Source organism: Saimiri boliviensis, chromosome 6 (assembly GCF_048565385.1).
Source record: "Saimiri boliviensis isolate mSaiBol1 chromosome 6, mSaiBol1.pri, whole genome shotgun sequence".
In the NCBI taxonomy this organism is placed as follows: Eukaryota; Metazoa; Chordata; class Mammalia; order Primates; family Cebidae; genus Saimiri; species Saimiri boliviensis.
In genome coordinates this window covers 34575609-34596775 of record NC_133454.1, presented here as the reverse complement: position 1 = coordinate 34596775, position 21167 = coordinate 34575609, and the positions used below count along the sequence as shown (strand labels likewise).

General features: G+C 34.3%; 1 long non-coding RNA gene across 1 annotated transcript in view; it reads right to left on the bottom strand.

Annotated features, from left to right (window-relative positions):
- The window catches only part of LOC141584740 (uncharacterized), a 179514-nt gene that overhangs the window by 99314 nt on the left and 59033 nt on the right, over positions 1–21167 (bottom strand). Inside the window, exon 3 of the long non-coding RNA XR_012517943.1 lies at positions 7448–7507. This is a non-coding gene — a long non-coding RNA (uncharacterized LOC141584740). The remainder of the gene's footprint in view (positions 1–7447; positions 7508–21167) is intronic.

Here is a 21167-nt window from a genome sequence, read left to right as displayed (position 1 = left end):
GGTAAAGAATGTGTACGGGAAATAGAGCGGGTATACAGTCAAAACAGTTAAGACAGAGACACAAAAGAAAGAAAAAAGAAATGCTAATTCTATAAGGAGTGAAAAGAACAGTGATCCCAAAGCCAGAAAGCCTAACTTCTTCTATATTGGGAGAGATTTTAAGCAATCTTTAAGGTTCAAATTAAACGGCTATAATGTATCTCTAAATTAGCTTGACTCTCTTGTTAGTATTTATTTATTTTAATATAACAAAAGAACGGTCTGTGTTCTCAGGACTATGGAAGCTGGGGGGACCATAATGAACTACTTTAGTGATGTGTAGTAGGTATCATATTTTAGAGTACCTATTTAATAGGAGCTTGAGTTGAAGTGTGAAAGAAGTCATATCAGGTTAAGTGATTTTTACCAATGGATTTCCCTCTCATTGTTTTGATTTAAAAAATACACCTATAACTAAGGAGTTTCCACACTTTGTGTTCTACTAAGAATATATCATTTATATAAAAGGCTTTGTTCTTATTATAAGTTTACTTATCACATATATTTGCATATTATATATTTTTCATAAATCTCTTAACAACATAAATTATCATATTTGAAATTTCCTATAAAAATAATCATCTAAAACTGTTAAAGCATAACTTGAATCTCTGATTCAAAAAGAATATAGACATATTTTCTTTTGGGGGATATTAAACTTATGGCTAACAAATTTTGGGAACCTCTCCAAGCCTTCTCCATAACATCATAAGAGAACCATTATACTTTCTAAATCTGCAACACTTAAAGCAGGTAAGTCTTTTTTTAGAATAAGGAAGACAAATCATGGTAGAACCAAAATTATTTAAATTGGGTTGATAGCTTTTCAATTTACACAAAGCTTTTAGCCTGCTGTTATCTATGCTTTTACCAATGTAAGTGCATTAACTCCAAGGCTGGTTTTTAAATTGAACATTTAAATTAATGCATTGTCAATTTGTTGTTACAGTAAAGGAAAAAAATTAAGTTAGAAACATGGATGTAGAGAAATAATGATACACACTCGATTTGCTATTTTAATCCAAATATACTTTGCCATTATCCATGTTGCCATTACCCATGTAAACCTAATGACATCTGAAGCAGTACTGGCAAAGCCTATTAACAGTATGTTCTTTTTTAAAGCTAGAGTAAATTGTTGTTCAAAAACAAAGGATGTTTTTGTATATGACTGACTTGGTATGCACCTAGTACCTCTGATCATTTTAGCTAAAGGAAAAAAGGAAGGAAACAAAATGATGTTAATTCGCATCAAACCCATGCTGAAGTGATTTTCTTTTAGATATTCAACTTCACCTTAAATGAAATATGAGGTAAATGGTTGGCAGAGTATTTAAACATGAATGAGATGCAAAGAAATTGGTTTCTTAATGCATTTTTTTCCTGAGAAGAATTTAAATGATATATAAACAACATAGTGAAATCCCAATTTCTTTCTCCCTTGGGCTTAAATATCCTTTGGCAAGGAAGTCAAAATAATCACCATATTTCTTTCTGTCTTCTATCTTACATATTAACCTGTATAGCTGGAGTTAAGGAACACTGTGTCCTCTAGATGACCCTGAAGTGCTCATTTCCTAACCCAAAATAGGGATATTTGTGAAAGTGTATAAATGCATAAATTTACAGACTAAAGCTATTGACATAGTGATGCTGTTTTGTTTAGGACAGTGGAATAACTCACTACTGTAGAAGCCTAGACAGACATACAGTGGTTTAGCTAGTACTTTCTTCTCATCCTTCATTAAGTGTTTTTACTACTGTGTAGGTACTGTCTTGGCTAGAGGGAAAATGCTAATTAAAAAAAAAAAAGATTCCATCAGAAATTTATGGAACAAAAAGATGTTCTTAGCTTCATTTATTTATGTTTGTTTATTGAGATGGAGTCTCACTCTGTCACCCAGGCTGGAATGTGGTGGCCCAATCTCAGCTCACTGCAACCTCCACCTCCCAGGTGCAACCAATTCTCCTGCCCCAGCCTCCCAAGTAGCTGAGACTACAGGCACACGCCACCACACCCAGCTAATTTTTGTATTTTTAGTAGAGATGGGGTTTCACCAAGGTAGCCAGGTTGGTCATGATCTCCTGACCTCATGTTCCACTCCTCTCGGGCTCCCAAAGTGCTGAGATTGCAGGCATGAGCCACTATGCCTGGTGATAGCATTTTTTTAAATGGTCACTCCCACATGCTTTTGCAAAACTTGAATTTGACCTTACTAGTGTATCATTGCATATACAGTAGTACACATAGATCTTTGTGTAGTTTTTCAGAAGGAAATGAGTTGTGAGGCATCACAACTGTATACCTAATCAATTAATTTTTCTACCAGTACTTTGTTTTCCCCTGCACATTTTTTGTTTCTGTCTGTTTACAGAACACTTGATTTTCTTCGCTTCTTTGTATCTGGTTTACTTTTTAAGTCATGTTAAAACAGAGCATCTAGGATGGATTCCTTGATAGAGATCACTTCTCTTCTGAATTTTCTTCTTAAATCTGTTCCATACATGTGAAACATGTTTTCTATGTGCCTCACATCTCTTTCTTATATTTTAAGGCTTACAAGTGCAAACAAGCATTTCATCCTGTCATGGCTTATGATTTTTTTTTTTTTACTACAAATCTATTAATACAATCTTGCCTACACAGGTGGTCAGTAAATCTAGGCTGAAATAATTTAGCAGGGAAAATGTTTCTACAGGTACTTTACACGGTAATTCAAATATAAAATAATCCTAATTTTCCTGGGAGGCAATTCACAAATTTGGACTTAGATCAGACACAACGAAGAAACATTCTGGGCGACATTTTGGGAAATGGGAAAGCCATTTCAAGAAGAACCTTTTATGACATTGAAAAGGAACAGCCCTTACTATCTGTCAAATCTAAGCTTCAATGTCCATGAATATGAATAACTGGTTTCACTCTTGCTATTCTTACCTTTTGCTCACTTGCAGTACACCTTCTACTTTAATCCTAGGAAAATTTTGTGAATTCCACATTTGATATATTCATCTTTGCCTAACATTCTCCCAAGTCTCCTCCCAATATTCAAAACAATATTCAAACCTATTAGCATAATACATAGTGCCCTTTAATATATTTATCCCCACTTTTCTCTCTAAAAAGTTCCATTTACCACCCTACATTTCTTCCTAAAATATTTCATTCATTATATATCCTCCTGCCTTGTGAGTCCTGTGCCTAGAATAAACTTCTCTTTAATTTTAGCCTTATCTTCTTTCAAAACTTCTAATTATGCCACCTCATACAAGAAATCATTTTTTACTCCAGAGTTGGATTTGTGTTACCATACAACCTTGTCAAGTATCTCCACCACTGGATTAGTTGTAAGCTCCTTGAAGGAAAAGCCAGTGCTAAAAAATAATGGAAGTAACTCTACTTGTTTCTATACTTGTCATAGACACTTCAGTAATCAAAAATTAGGACATGTCTTACAACAGGGACTAGACAGGGAACTGAGAAAGGCTGGCAAATCACAGGGTAAAAATAAACAATGGTTATGGCTTTTATTCTGCCCATTTGTAGTTTTCAGTCCATACACCAACTCTGAATTCTTAGCTCAAAGATCCTGTAAAGAACCTAGCTGCCTTCAATTTAATTCTGTTTCTATTATATAACATTTGAAATGTTTTGCCGGGAGGTGGTGTGATGCTACTGATCTCCATATAAAATCTGATAAAAAGCTTAAAGTGTACAGAGTAAAGGTTAAAAGAATTCACTGAGGGAAAATTTAAAAGCATAAATAATGGGCCGGGCACGGTGGCTCAAGCCTGTAATCCCAGCACTTTGGGAGGCCGAGGCGGGTGGATCACGAGGTCAACAGATCGAGACCATCCTGGTCAACATGGTGAAACCCCATCTCTACAAAAAAATACAAAAAGTAGCTGGGCATGGTGGTGCATGTCTGTAATCCCAGCTACTCCGGAGGCTGAGGCAGGAGAATTCCCTGAACCCAGGAGGCGGAGGTTGCGGTGAGCTGAGATCGCGCCATTGCACTCCAGCCTGGGTAACAAGAGCGAAACTCCGTCTCAAAAAAAAAAAAAAAAAAAAAGCATAAATAATGAATCTAAATTAGCAACATTTGACATTGGAAAGTATGTGAGGAGACAGACCCTCTCCTTAGGTAGAGAAAATGAACAGACAAAAAATATGGAAACTTCTCTCCCTTTCACTTCTGCCAATACTCTGGCCTGTCTTTATAACTACATGCTAACGTGACTGGGCAGGCTGGAGAGCAGCTCAAACATCACATCTTAACTTGCCTTCTGAGACTCCCAAACCAGAAATCTCCATTCCTGAGAGTTCATAGGTTTTCCTGGAGCTGCTACACTCTTAATTTGTTTAATGTATTCCATAGCATTCAACTCAAATCTATGTAGAGCAAATTTGTTGCCCTGAAAATCAGAAATAGATATTCTTCTCTTATCTAATAGTTATTATATGTAAAATAGATTATATGCAATTGGTATGCAGAAAGCCACATTCTCCAATCTTCATAACTGGATAGAGAACAGGGTATCACAAAACTATTTTTTTCCTAGAGTTACTGAATCTTACGGAATTTAATTACAGATCAATTGAGTGACATCATATATGTAGTTAGCTATATGTTCTGAGATAGCTTCTAAAACAAAGTATTACTATATTAGAAAAAGTAATAAGTGGCTATTAGAAAAATATATTTGGTTTCAGGACTCTATTGCTGATTATTAATTATTTTTTTAGACAGAGTTTCTCTCTTGTTGCCCAGGCTGGAGGGCAATGGCATGATCTCAGCTTACTGCAACCTTTCCTTCTCAGTACAAGTGATTCTCTTGCCTCAGCCTCCTGAATAGCTGAGGTTACAGTCACCTGCCACCAAGCCCAGCTAATTTTTGTAATTTTAGTACAGATGGGGTTTCATCATGTTGGCCAGGCTGGTCTCGAACTCCTAACCTCAGGTGATCCACCTCAACCTCCCAAAGTGCTGGGATTATAGGCATGAGCCACCACATCCTGGTTTAAATTTTTCCATTGTCTGCTTTCCTCAGTTTTTTACTCTCTTCACATAAACTTGGGTATTGTCAAAAGTTCTAATGCTGAAAGTATAAGTAAGTACATGCCACACCCCTTCAAGTGACTCAACATCAAACTGTAACTAGCATGGACATTGCTTGAATTTGTGAGATGTGGTACAGAGATAATTTTCATTTTAATGCTTAATTGGTTACTTTATAAACCATAATTTCTAGGAATCGTGTAAAGACTAAACATTCATATCAATAGAGAGTAATTTTTTAAACTTATGATTTATACATTATTATACTAATAAGATTAAAATAACTAAAAAGGCATCTGAAACCAGTACACTCTTCTTGTTCAATGACTGTTTTGTGATAATGATAATGATGATAATGAATTATTGGTTATAATAAGAGAGTGCCTAAAGAATTTAACACAAAATGGATTTAGAGAACTGTGGCTATTTTGCAAAAAGAAAAATTAGAAACCTAGATTTAAGAAATATTTTCATTTTTTTTAAACTAAGTTCTCTGTAAAATTGAGGTAGTAGTTATGTGGCATGTTAAAGAAGCAACAGGAAATTTAGACAGTATGTTTTATAGTTCTCCATTATTAGCCTTACTGACATTTTTTAAAAGTTTGTTCTTTTAGACTCCTTGTCAAAATCATTCACTATTCCTAAGTATATTGGAAACTGAAAAACATTAGTCTTGAGTTTTCTTCTAGTTTGGCCAAAGCAATGACTGAATTTACGTGAAAAACAACACAAAACATGGCCAGAGGCATGTCCCATCCAACATTTCTACCTCAAAATACTCAGAAATATCAGTTGAAATAAAGTTTCTTCTAGCGATATATTTCTCCTCCTAAATCGTACCCTTATAAGAAGTGGATGAGATTGTCTGTGCTTAGACTGATGGAAGCCTTATAACAAACTTGGTAAAAGGAGCATAGCCACAGCATTTATAATTTTTAGGCAGCGGCCTAGAGAATAAGCAACTACTGGCATTTCATCCTGCTGACACAGAACTAATCTTCCCTCCATGTACACAGTTGGGAAGTTTAATGGAGAGAAGGTTGGCATATACATCCTGGGAAGCCTTTCTCATAAAAGGGAGAACATGGCCTATCCAGAACTAGGGATCTTCAACTCAACCCAAGAACTATGCTAACGATTTCAAATAAAGACAGATGTTGAGTTTGGCAAAAAAGGAATTTCCAAAATAACACTGACATGATTTTTTTCCCTAAAATAAATCACTGAGGACTAAGCATTCCAGTTAAAAACAACACTTTGACTTGACAAATAGGAGTCTCAATAATATTCACTATGCATGATGTATATTTTTAGTTGTACATGAAGTACTTTTTAATTCACGAGATCAATTATTGTCTTGTATTTGAAAATAAATACCAAAGTAGAATAATATGTTTGCACCGTTCAAGAAATAATTTGTTTAGAAGATAGGTGCGTATTATTTCATTTAGTGAGGAAACAATATCATAGTTTGAAGCAGAGGAAAAAGCTAGAAAGAGGCTGACATGAGGTTAAGTAGCTAATCCCATATGGTTTGAATTCAACTATAGTGTGAAGAGATGCCACTCACGAAGAATTCAAAGAGGGACATTTATTATATTACATTATATGATATGATATGAAATTATACTATATTATATGTGTTTCCATAAGGTCATCATGTAACCCTTCATTAGTGCAAGTAGCGGGTCATTTATGAGGCTAGTGCAGGTGAGTAATTACAGTGTTGTAAGCCAGTATAAAAATATATACATAGATTATAAATGTATTTCCAAATCAGAACCAGTAAGTCCTCACTGCAGCACACATATGGATTTGAGCAGAGGAAAATAAAAGAAAATATGTGAACTGGCTTTCTGGCTTAAGATAATGTTACTGTTCACTGAGATGTGGAACACTAGAGAAACAACAGATATTTGTTGATGAAAAGGGACTTAAAATTACATTTTGACTATGTTTAATGTCAGATATTGATGAGGTTTTTAAATAGATGAAAGTAGACAAAATTTATCTGGAACTGGAGGAGAGGTCTAAACTGGAGATTTACAGCAGGGCATTATCAGCATATAAATGGTAACTACTTAGGGTAAATCGTACAGGGAAGAAAACTGACAGCACAGCCCAGGAAAGTCCAACATTAGAGGTATAGTAGAGGAGAAAAACCCTTGCACGGTAAGTAAAAAAGTATCAGTTAGCAAGGCAGAATGATAAAAGGAATGGGTTACGTTTAGAAATGCAAGAAAAAAAGGATATGGTTGATATCAAAAAATAGTAAAGGCACCTGTCTTTTTGTGCTGCCCTAACAAAATGCCACAGACTGTACAACAAACAGAAATGCATTGACTTACGGTCCTGAAGTCTGGGAATCCAAGGTTGAGGGGCTGGCATCTGGCTAGTGACTTCTTGCACTGATCCATGCAAAAGGACAAAAAGAGGGTGAGAGAGAAAAGTGAGCAAAACTAGTCTGTTTATTGAAAAAAAAAAAAATCTACTCCCATGATAACAGCATTAATCCATTCATGAGGCCAGAACCCTCATGACCTAATCACCTCTAAAAGGTACTACTTCTTAATACTTATATTAAGTATGAAGTTGTGGCAATTAAATTTCAGCAGGAGTTCGGGAGAGGGTAGATATTTGAACCAGAAAAAGGAACCATTTCAAAAACACAAATAGAGTTTTACTTAAAACATATTTCTTAATTTAGTACTTCTCAGTAATTTTTGCTTATAGATAAAAGGAAATTTCAATTTTGTTACTAGGCACAAGTTTTTAAGATATCACCTGCACAGAACTGTGGGCGGAGGGGAGGGGAGCTGGGCGTCCTGAAGACATTCCCAGTTTCCCCTTCCTATGTGCCCATGTCCTTGACCTCTCTTACCCCAGAAATGGGGAAGGGTCCCTGGAGGCACTCGTGGACCCAGACTTTAGCAGAGAAACGATTTATTAGTCAGAGAGGGAGAGAGAAGGACAGAGAGCTCCCATGCTGCCATAGCAGTGGATCCATGGGAGGCATCCATATAGTTAAGGAGCATCAGGTTTTTAACCCCGAAGTTATTCCCGCCCCATTCATGTTCTTCTCCAATGAGAGGAGTTCTTTCAAACTTCCTGTGGAGTGATTAATCCTTGACTCCAATACTAGTTTGGCTGCTTGGCCCACAATCATAGCTTCTCCTCCCAGAGCTTTCAGTTGTCTTTGTGAACAAAGAACTTCACCTGGAATTCCTAGCTGCCTTGAGGGTTAGGTCAGACAAAGAACTTTACATTTCAGGATGGGGGCATGGATGGAGGCCTGGCCTGGGAAATTCCTGCCTTTAAAACCACGCCCCTTATGAACTCCTGAAGAGAAGTTTTTTGTTCCTTAATACAGTCCCTCAGAACCAAATTACCAACACCTCTTAGGGACTAGAATTGCCAAGTTGATGACATTAACTGGCATTTTAAAAAACTCACTGTTTTGAGAAATAATCCTTTATTCCTTCAATGGAGCTAGTCTTAATTCCCTTATACAGTGAGAACACAAACATATAACATATATCCACCCATGATATAAGCTTCTTTGTAAAGAAACAATTAGTAATGTAACATATTTGGTTTGAAGACATAGAAAAATTCAGTCACAAACAAATCTAATACTATTATAAAATAACTGTTTAACTCATTTATCTTTGCAAAATGCATAAAAAGTTCTACAAAGGCATAACCTAAATTATTAATATAAAGCACTACTTCATCCATCTGACCTAATTTTCTATTTCAACCAAGTAGCAATGCCTGGTTTTTTATTTTAGTTCTTTTTCTTGCCTTTTAAGATAGCATTTAAAGTATAAAGGACTTTGAAATAACCTGAAGATTTTTTTAAATTTCCAAATTCTGATTTAGCACTTCTGAAATATTGTCTGAGATTCTGTGTTGCCAACAAATTCTAAGGTGGTACCATTTTTCTTTGTCGTGAGCCATATTTTTATAGAAATGATTTTAAAATTTTGCTACCTCTGAACAGATTATGGGATAGCTGTACTTAGCTTTAATAACCACAATACATACACAGATATACATAAATTAATTTATGCATTTGTCATCTATTTCTGTATAAAAATTATCCCAGGTCTTAGTGGCTTAAATCAATAAACAATATCTCGCAGTTTCTATGATTCAAAAATTCAGAAATGGTGTGGTTAGGTAGTTCTAGCTCAAGGTATTTCCGGAGTTTGCAGTCAGGATGGTTAGGGATGCAACCACATGAAGGTTTGACTGGCTGCAGGATCTGCCTCCAATGTGGATTACTCACATGTCTTGCAAGAGGTTTCAGTTCCTTATCACATAGGCCTCCCTAGATAGCTAATGTCTTCACAACATGGCAATTAGCTTTTCTCAGAGCAGGCAGTTCAAGAGACTATAGGGTAACACCCCCTTCCCCACATTGAGACAACTAAAATTATCCTTAAATATTTTCAAATGTTTCTGGGGGTGAGGGAAATCACCTGCTTTTGAGAAGCACTGGATTACACAGTGTTATAGATTGTAAAAGCTGGAAATCCTTGGTGGCTACCTCAAATGGAGGCTGGTTACCGCATTACATACAGCAGATAATCAAAAGTGTTTTACTTGCTGACAAATTTATATGGATGCTTTTTTAAAGAATGAAGTCAACCATTCCATAAAAAAGGATTTGATGCACTCATGGCTTTAATAATTAAGTATAGAAGTGGTAATTTTATTATGAATGTGTAAGGCCTTATGCCATTAACATAATTATTAATCAGTTATTACACAACAAAACCATAATTTCCATATAGAATGCTTAGTAGAAATCTGTTTACTATGGTTTATATCTTGTGTGATTTTTGAATTTGGCCTAAATTCAAAAGGCCAAAAGGCCAGAGCACATCTTCTGAATTGAAGAAATGTAAGACACACACACACCCACAAATGCACATGCACACACACACTTCAGTATGCTGGTGCTCATAAGGAATGAAAGAGTTCACTGCAGGATGCAAGAGTAATGCCTTTTCTCATAGATTAGCCTAAAATATAACAAGCTTTGTGCCAAATTCTGAGACTGCTCCAAATTTTTAGGATTGCTGACATGATAAACGGACGCTCAAAATATCTTCCTTGCCTCAGGCATTCCCAAATAGCTGGGAGATGAAACATTTTTAATGATTCTAAAATAATTAAATCTAAAAGGTTTTGACGAATAATAGAACAATGTTTTGGGTAGTGAGGACAGCAACCTGAGCACTGAGGTAGAAATCTGGTGATTAACTAACTTTCATTTCCTGAAAGGTCTTTTTCCTTTATCCAAAGCTTACTGATTCTTCAAAGCTCATCTCTAGCTACAACTCTTCCAGGAAGAATTTGGAAACACTCTGTTTATCATCTTTGAGATCCAAAATTAGAAAGTAATGGGCAATAAGACTGTGTTCCTCCTATGGCCATGTATCTAGATATGTATGTAATATCTTTCGGATGTGATTATGATTTATTTGACAGCAAGATCTACATTTTATGCCATTTAATTTTTTTTTTTTTTTTTAAGGTTTGTAGGTTTTCTAAAACATTTAACAATTGAACTTTCCCATTGGCATGGTCTGAATGTTTATGTTTCTCAAAATACATATTTGGATATCCTCACCCATAACATGATGTTATTAGAAGGTGGGTCTTTAAGGGGTAATGAGATCATTGGGGCAGAGCATTCATGGGTGGGATTAGTGCTTTTATAAAAGAGAACCAAGACAGACACCTCGCCCCTTCCACCATGTGAGGACACAAGAAGTCAGCATCTATTAGCCAGAAAGTGGGCCTTCACCAGATACCAAATCTTTCAGTACCTTGATCTTGGACTTCCTAGTCTTTGAAACTCTGAGCAATAAATTTCTGTTGTTTATAAACTACTCAGTTGATTGATTTTTTTTTTTTTAATGGAGGCTCAAACAGAGTAAGATACAAAGTGAATAAATTTTTTTCTATAATTATTTCTGATGATTATAGAATAATGATACAAATTTTGTTCCAGCTGAATCTTATATAAATTGGGTAACCCTAAGAAAAATAATACAAAATTGGAAATACTTAATGAGGTTCAACAATATGAACACAACCCTAAGTCTCCAACTAGGTATTAAAAGAAGTCCCTATAAGTGAATGGCCATAAGGCATACTCTTAATTAGCTGCCCAATACGTTCATCTTTGGTAGGCACTCAAATGTTTGTTTGAATAAATGATTTCAAGTTAGTTAAACCTCAGATTAAACTAAATAATAATAATAATAATAGCAAAATAACATGTTCCATTGAAACATTGAGAGACAAATACAAATAAGTACATGAAAGAGGCTAAGGAAAGGGACTGCAACAGGCTCAATCCTCAATGAATTATTAGTTACTGATGTCTTTGGAGGCTAGGCAAATAGAAGAATTGGAAAGTTTTTGGTTAATTTGTTTGTTCCCCAAAGAAAATTACCCAGATTCTTCTGTTTCAGAATTAAACAATATAATAAAGGAAGAGGATATTCAAACCACGTCTCTGCCACGGATTCCATATTAGAATGCATTAATTTATCCTGCTTGTGGATTTGCCAAAGACATGAAAGCAATCACATACTAATTAAAGCATTTTAGAGTGACATAGATTCACTCATTTTGTGAGTCCCCAGAGTGTCCTGCAAACTTCTTTCATACAGGGATCATTTCACCACTGAAATGAGGCCATTTCCAGGGCTGATAGCAGCAGCCAAATAGACAATCTGCACAGAACATATGGCACAACAGTGGAGAGAGGAATGATTTTGGTGAAGAAGAGCAGAACAATTCTCACACTTGTGAAATATATTTTGCATTTCTTTAAAACTTATTCATAGCCAAAATAACATGAAATATCAAGGCTATATCTACCCAGACCAATAAGCAACACAGCTTGGAGTTCCACATGGCATATATGAAAATCATCATCTGATATTGAAATGTCTTCTGGAAGGTTTATCATTTCAAGATAGATATATTCAAGCAGGTATTCCTTATATCTACTTTCAGAAGTTTAGACTGCCTTCAAAGCTAGGTGAACGCCTCTGTATAAATGTGGATAAAAAATTACTTTCACTGGTCCAAATGTACTGTATCAAGAAATTCCTTCCCAGTGTGTCTGCATCTTTTCAGTGCAAAATGACAAAGGTAATAATATAACTTTCAAGTTATGTCAAGACATCAGTGTGGTAATGGTAAAACTTGAAGGTGATCTCATTCAGGATGAAGGATATTGTGCAGCATACTACAGTACAGTACACCCTAATAGAAGAATTCATTTACTTTGAAGTGAATTGAGGTGTTTTTCTTCCCCATAAATTTATGTTTGGATGTGAATCAGTAATCATACTGGCAGCCTCACCATGCATTTGTTATGGGAATCTTCAATGTCATACATTATATGATTTGTATCCTCAAATAGTTTCAAATAAAAGTTGTCTGCTGCTTTCTGGTAGAGTGCCAAGTGAATGAATGAATACTTGTTTCATTTGCTATCTGTACATATAGTTTTACATCTTCTATAATTAACCTGTCAATCTGGCGTCTCCTGAAAAACTACTGACAGATATTGTGGAGTGTATTAAAAGCTAAAAATTCAGGTAGCAATATTGGTATTTCTTTCATACCTCTATCTTGATTTTTCTTAATAGACTAAGACCAATTTAATATTTAATATTTTGTGTCTTGTTTAATTTTCCACCTGAGCTATCATTTCACATACTAGAAAAATAAAATAGAACCTATTCTATTACAAAATTCAGGAAAATAAATAATCAAACTTTACTAGGGAGGAACGAATTGAAAAGAAAATGAGGTGCATGTAACTATTACTAATTTAGACTGAACACAGAACTCATTAACTAGCCAGTTTTCAATTGCAGAATTACTAAGTTATTAAATATATCCAGTTAATTATGCTTTCTGTTATTAAAAATATTATTTATCAAATGCAAGTACTTCAATGTATGAGCTTCTTAACATGAATAGCAGGTTAAAATAACATTAATGTTCATTAAGCTTTTATTGGAAGCTATCATTAGAGAATCTACATTGGTTAGGTTATATAAAGAAGAGTTTGGGCAACTACTTTGTGATGTTAACAAATTTACCTCAATTTCCTGAGTCTTTGTTTTTAATGGAGGAAAGCAGAAAATTCCTTGTTTATCAGTTGTGATAAATTCTACATGGCAGGTGACTTAGAAGCAGCATTCTAGCTGAAATGGGAGGCTAGAAGCTTGGTAAGGTTTTTACTTAGATTTTATGTGTGTATTTTGAATTTGTTATAAAACTGAGGAGGAAAAGGAATCTAATCTCCTTTACAATCCCTAACTTGTAACAAGACAAAATTTGGCAATATATCTCACAGAGCTTTTTGGTGGTAAAACATGACTTTCCATAAATTTAAATGATTTGCATACTGAATTGGTATCATTGTGAGTTTTCTGACCTAAGTCAGTTCAAATGAACTTGTGGATGTGCTATGGATCACAAAGTTTGCCAAAAATGAAATAGACTATAGATGCATATCTCTCCTTTTTGGTTATGGGAAAAATTTGCATTTACCAATAAGTAGATGTAAGATTGCACAGATAAGGTAATTAAGAGGACTGATAAGGCTGCACAGATAATTAACATTTCAGATTGTAATCAGGGCCAGGTGTGGTGGCTCATTCCTATAATCCCAGCACTTCAGGAGGCCAAAGATTACTTACAAGTAACCTCAGAAACAGTCATAGGGCTCTGCTTTCAGAATTGATGAATCAGATCTTCTTCTGGCTATGTAGACATAGCCAAACATTCATGAGTTACACAAGATTTTTGAAAAAATATTAGTTTTTAAACTAAAATTAGGACTAGACTAGGTCAATAATCAATGGTAATTTGATTAATATTGCCTTGGTGATAACACTGGTGCTTTTGATTAAAGATCATGTATCTTGAATATATGGTCATGTTTAGCAAATTATGTATAAGCAAATGCTTTATCTAAAATTTTAGCTGACTCAGTTGTCACCAAATTTCAGTCCCAGAGTGGATTAACTTCTAGCAAATGTGTCAGTTAAAGAATCATGTTTTCCCTCTCATTCTGTTGTCAAGGAAAGCTATCTAATGTTTAGGCTAGTGGCAGAATATCAAGAATTGGTCATGCAGGTTCTCTTCACCAGCTATAATTTATGTCCTTGAGCTTGACCAGAATCCTCAGGGGTAAATACATCTCAGAAGCTTCCAAAGACAACTGTCAGTTATCTGCAGAATTGTTGCAGTGTCTTCTGAGACACCTATATTTGTTGATCTACTATGTAGATTTTAAGGTCATATTATTTTGACCTCGAGCTTTTATTTGTTTTTCAAAAAATAGATATGTGGGAAAGTGGTGTTTGTGTTTCATTTTTGTTCTTGGTTTCTTTGAGTTGGGGACTCACTCTGTTCTCTGCCACCCAAACTGGAGTGCAATCACAGCTCACTGCCACCTCAAACTCCTGGACTCAAGTGATTCTTCCTCAACATCCCCAGCAGGTGGGACAACAGGCACATGCCACCATGCCTAGCTTTTTAAAATATTTTTTAAAGACAGGCTCTTGCTATGTTGCACAGGCTGGTCTGGAACTCTCACTCTCAAGCTGTCCTCCCACCTTGGCCTGCCAAAGCACTTGGGATTATGGGTGTGAGCTAGTCTGCCCTGAAAAATTATGGGTTTTGTTTTTGTTTTTGTTTTTTGAGATGGAGTCTCGCTTCCTTACCCAGGCTGGAGTGCAGTGGCATAATCTTGGACTACTGCAACCTCCACTTCCCAGGTTCAAGCAATTATCCTGCCTCAGCCTCCCCAGTAGCTGGGATTACAGACATATGTCACTATGCCTGGCTAATTTTTGTATTTTTAGTCGAAGCAGGGTTTCACCATGTTGACCAGGCTGGCCTCAAACATCTGAGCTCAAGTGATCCGCATACCTTGTCCTCCCAAAGTGCTGAGATTACTTGCCTGAGCCACAGCCCCAGGCCAAAATATGTGTTTTTAATAAAAGCTTTTAAAAAGGACAATAGGTGTCAATTTGAATTGCCAAGGGGCTTCTTATGAATCACATTTTAGCATAAAAATATCTATCAGCATCTCCAAAGTTGCTTCTAATAAAAATGCAATATAAACACAGCAGCTTTAAGACCAATCTCCTTTTCAACTAGGTTGTAGCTCCCAGGAAACTCCAAATATAAATTCTGAAGTCTTCAATAAGATCTGGGTTTTCTTGTGTGAATTAAAAATACTTCATTTACAGAAAAAAATAAAACAAACTTCATTTAATAAATATTGTTGAATGCTTCCTAAACATGAGGCTTTGAGGTCAGCTCTTAACAGAGATAAAAATGATAAGCAAAGCACAGTCCCTGACCACAAAAACTTACCAATACAACAAGGAAGATGAGCAATACAAAAATAGCCCTAACAGAAGCTAGAGTGAGATCTCTACTATATCAGAGGTTCAGGTAAACTATGGTAATGGTTCAAATAAAACAAACAGACTTTAATGTTGGTCAGTCATGTGAGTTTAGCACAATGGACAGCCAAGAAAAATGTATAAGGAGTAATTCATCTGGGGTAATTGGAAGGCTAATGACCTCATTTCCAGATCCATTTATATATTCTTACTTCCACTGATGCAATGTAATTTAGACATTTAGGTAACATTCATTAGCATCAAACAAAATCAGATTTTACATTTGTCTGGTTTATTTAATCCATGGAGATGAGGAAATCAAACAAAATGAACCCAGTATGGATTTTTAGTTTGAAATATCTTTCATTACAAAATAAGACACAAAAATGCCTTAAGGTAGTCATTTCCTCATGATATTTTTGTGATATTTTAATTTAATCTTTTTATGAAAATAGAAATATTCTATGCTCCTTTTCACAGTTAAATAATCACTAATATCATAAAAATAATATGGTTTTAATGATCTTGACTAGAACCTTTTCCTGTGTTTTCTTCTGTTTTCATCTTTAAGGAAAATGAGAATTTTACATACATAATGAGTTTTATCAATAAAAATAATACTTGAAAGCATACCTGTGGGAAAGCACATTTTATTTAGAAATTTCATTGAAGATAAAATATATGCAAGTATCATATTTAATTCAATAAATTTTCACAAGTGGAAGAATACCACAAACCTGCATCATGGTCAAGAAACAAAATATCAATTTTCCAAAAATCTCTCTTGCATCCTTTTCCAGTTACTATCCCACATGGCTCAAGGATAAATAATATTCTGACCTCTAATAATATAGACTAAATTTGCTGAATTCAACCTTATACATACTGAGTATTATATGTTTGTATTCAGCTTTCCTTACTTTTGCTTATTAAACTTAATAACATTGTTACTATGTAGTTTTGATATACTGTATCACTAACACATATTGTTTTATTATGTGAATGTACAGCAATATTTATAACCATTTTACTGTTAATGAGCCTTTGAGATTTTCCAGTTTGTGACTATTTCAAATAGTACTGCTATTAACATTCAAAAAGTTGTTTTTAGGTACACACACACACACACACACACACACATACACACACAAACACACAGAGTAAACCAAGGACTAAAACTGCGAGGTCATACAATCTGCATTAATGAGAAGAATTAATTACATGCTTTATCCATGTGTTGGTAAAACTCTTCTAGATTTCTTAGGTACCAGGAAATATCTATTGTATCAACTTATAATTGAGATTTTAAAAAATATTTTAATCTTACCTATTTTAATCTTTAATTTTCTGTCACATTTCCAGAACTTACTGACTTCGTAAAAAACCTTCTTTGCCAATGTCATTCATAAACTGTTATCAATTTATTTTATTTTATTATAGCAAAGTGTTCACATAATTATGAAGGGAATGTAAGCTTAACATTATAGTTCTCTAACAATAAAGAAAATAATTGTCTATTAATATTGTAGTGTGTTTTCTCCTAGACATTATAATAACTTATATTTGTAACAAAATAACTGATAAATTCAGAAGATTATAAAAAGAAATTTTAAGGAATTACTTAACATTTCATAATCAAGAAATATGAAGCAGAAATAGTACCAATGATTTCTTAAACTTACGTACTAATTTATAATTCAGCACAGGTTATTATACTCATAATACATTTATATTAAATACTTATTGGAGTACAAATTTTGGAAGAGACAGTGAGAACAAGGAACAAAATACAGAACAAAATTCATTCTATTGCACTTACTTAAATTGCTGACTTTTATTATTTGGTATGAAATTCATCCTTTTATTAAACCATTTCAATATATAAAACCACTATTTATTTTATTTTGTATAACTCATTTTATTTGGTAAGATAGATATATACATATATATATATATATATATATATATATTTATAGTTACTTGTTTCAAAATGTTATCACAAAGTTGAAAGACGTAAATTTTTGTGTAGCTAGAGAACAGAAATGTAAAGATAGATAATAGATAGATAGATATTCAATGATTCCTTGCCTGGAATATAAAAAATAACCTCATATATACTCATGTACCAATCTAATATATATAAAACGAGAATCTTCTGACAAAAAGTCACACATAAAATCAATTGCTCAGAGTAAACGTTGAAAGTGATTTCCCCCAGCCCCACCAAAAAACTGCACTGCTGTGACATGAGAAGGTAAAATAAAGCAATCTGCCACACTCCTTCCTCTTTTATTGTTTGGTGACCTCAGACAGTGAAGTTTCAAAAGTCATTTTTTGATCACACTCTTGGGAACCTTCCATTTTCACCTAGTGAACCACTTGATCAGTTTTCAGGGCAAAGAGAAGACAAGAAAAGAGATGCTTAAACAAAAGCAAAGCTACTGGGATATACCTAGAACTACTTTTATGAGTTTGATGTAGTAAGGGCTAGAAGTAATTTCTTTCATTAAATGTGTAATTTAAAATCATTCTCTTTCTCTCTCTTTCATTTTTTGGAATCGTGTATCTGAGATAAATGTTAACAGAAAAGGGGTCCAGATCCATACCCTAAAAGAGGGCTCTCGGATCTTGCACAAACATTTGAGGTGTATCCATAGAGTGAAAATAAGTTTATTGAGACAACAAAGAAATAAAGAATTGCTACTCTCTAGTCAGGGCAGCTGTGAGGGCTGCTGGTTGCTGACTTTTATGGTTATTTCTTGATCACATGTTGAACAAGGGGTGAATTATTCATGCTTCCACTGTGTAGATCACACAGGGTGACTTCTTGATGTTGTCATGGCATTTCTAAACTGTGATGGCCATGGCCAGAGCACAGTAGTGAGGATGACCAGAGGTCACTCATATTGCCATCTTGGTTTTGGTGGGTTTTAGCCAGCTTCTTTACTGCAACCTGTTTTATCAGTAAGGTCTTTATGGCCTGTATCTTGTGCTGATCTCCTATCTCATCTGTGACTAAGCATCCCTCAACCTGCTGGAAACACAGCCCAAAAGGTCTCAGCCTTATTTTACCAAATCCCTATTCAGAATGGACTTGCTCTGATTCAAACGTCTCTGGCGATATGACCAATTATTAATCATGGATTATTTGCATGTTTTAACATATTTGAAGGCTAATAACACCATGACTGTGGTCCAAGTTACAAATCGTTTTTGAATTTTTAATAAAATATCAATGAATCAATATACTCAATAAAGTATAAAATAATCAAATAAATTTGATTGATATTTTATTGTTTTAGAGGAATGTCTGAGTCCATGAATCTACAGAAAGATAGAGAGGTGTGGATAATAAAACGCGATTTTCTTCATCTCACCATGTTCTTATCTTACCTAATATCTAATTACCTACATGATTTTAGCTCAAAAATAATTTCTTCAGTGAATCTTCTTTAACCCTACAGTAACTCAAATTTATATGTGAATGCCCTCTCACTTATTGTCTTTCTGCATATTTTTTCAGAATTAAACATGTCCAATAATTTAAATAACTGTCTGACTAATGTTTCTCTTTCTTACCAAATGGTGAACTATATCAAGAGAGAGAAAGGGCCTCCTCTTCAGTATATCATAAATCCTGAACACAGTGAGTCACATATAGGAAATAATAAATATATATTTGCTGAATGAATAAATCTCCTTGTTTATGTTTCTATAATGACAGAGAAGATAGATACATTTTTATTTTTGTAAACTATCCAGTGCTGGAGAAAATGTCAATTATCATAATTATGTCTCACATTTGCAACATCCTTTCATCATAAAAAGCATTTTCATATTTCTCTTACAGGAGAGAATTCCCAGGAAGAATGTGGTGGGATCTTAAGAAAATGGGGGTTTCTCACTATAATAAGACTCAAAGTCTTGATCAAGACTGTGTCATACAGAAATGTCTTAAAATACTAATTAAATTAAAATTTTGAGTAAAATTATCAAAATTTTGGTCAACAAAAAGAATTAAAATCAAGTGATACAGAATAATAGAGAAAATACAAGAAATAAAAGAGTTCATGCTTAAAATATAGGTAGCATTTAGTCAAATTAGGCTGCTTGTTTACACAGCAATCAAGAGAGTAAAAAGTAAATGAAACATGCATTTATTTTGACAAGGTGAGTCTTCCAATAGAGTTCCTTTGAAATAACAACAGTCTAACCAACAGTAGAGTTCAGTTGGCTTTTCTTCTATCTGCATTTCCAGAGTTTATCTAATCAGCTTAGCAAGAAAGTCCTAGATTGCTTTGTGTATGCTGAGAAGTTAATCATACACAGAATAAACAAGTCTTTTAAAAATAATTAACTGAATTATGTAATATCTTGTCAAGTATATCCCAAATTTATTTCATAAACTCAGGAAAAGAGTATAATCTAGTTTACTATGATAGTTTTTCCTGGTCTCAAGTTAAAGTAAAAGCAACTCTGGTAGCAGTTTTCAGCTTGTAATTTTTATCAAGACTACAAAAATCAGCAGTTCTCTCTTTATTTTCTGAAAGGAATTTGTAAATAAATAAGAAAACAGAAATAGTAAAATTATTTTTATGAAAATAAGAAATAGCTAAACCCAAGACATCAAATTTAGGAAAAAGGCAACTATGTTCCAGTGGAGTATGTTTTCTCAACCACATTAAACGGTAATGTGACTACCAAGTTCAGGCCGAGCCTGAGAAACACATACCCTCGACAAGAGGAATAAAGTCTATTGCGCCCATCCTAAATCCTCTGGTTGTCATTGTAAAAAGGAGACACAGATGACAGGAGGGCTGAGCATGGCTCTGATACTGAAAATCCAAGGAAGTAAAGTTAATGATTAATCAAATGGCAAATTCCTATCTGGAAGAAGCATTCTTAGTGTGGGGTGGGGGTAGAGGGGAGGAAATCGGTCTCATTTACTTACAAACATGAAGTCATACTTTTTTTTTTTTTTTTTTTTTTTCCTGAACACTAACTTCAAGTTTAGAATGAAGGCTAATCATACACCTAAAACCTAGGATCATAAGAATAGTTCAACCTCTCCTGAAACAGTCCTTCACAAATCCTTGAAACATGTTGCTGTAAATTGATGGTCTCATAAATTATCACTGCCAGTTATATTGAATAACTATTAAAATAAATAGTTCATTATGAAAACAACTATCATATTTAAGTAAAGAGAATAATAGAAATTGACCAGTTAGCATTAAGTTTGGGAACAACAAAGACCTAAAAAATAATGACTTAGGATAAAAATAAATCTCTGTAGCATGAAGAAATTTAGAGGCAAGCACACATATCATTTATACTATGTATTTTATACTGTTTTTATGGTATCTTTTCTATTTTTAGATAAATTTAGATATATGATACGGCTTTGTTGTGTCCCCACACAAATCTCATCTTGAATTGTAGTTCCCATAATCTCCATATGAGGGACCAAGTGGGAGGTAATTAAATCATGAAAGTGGTTACCCTCACACTGTTCTCATGATAGTGAGTGAGTTCTCACCAGATGTTCCAGTTTTATAAAAGGATTACCTTCCCACCTTTTCTCAAATTCTGCTTCCTGTCACCC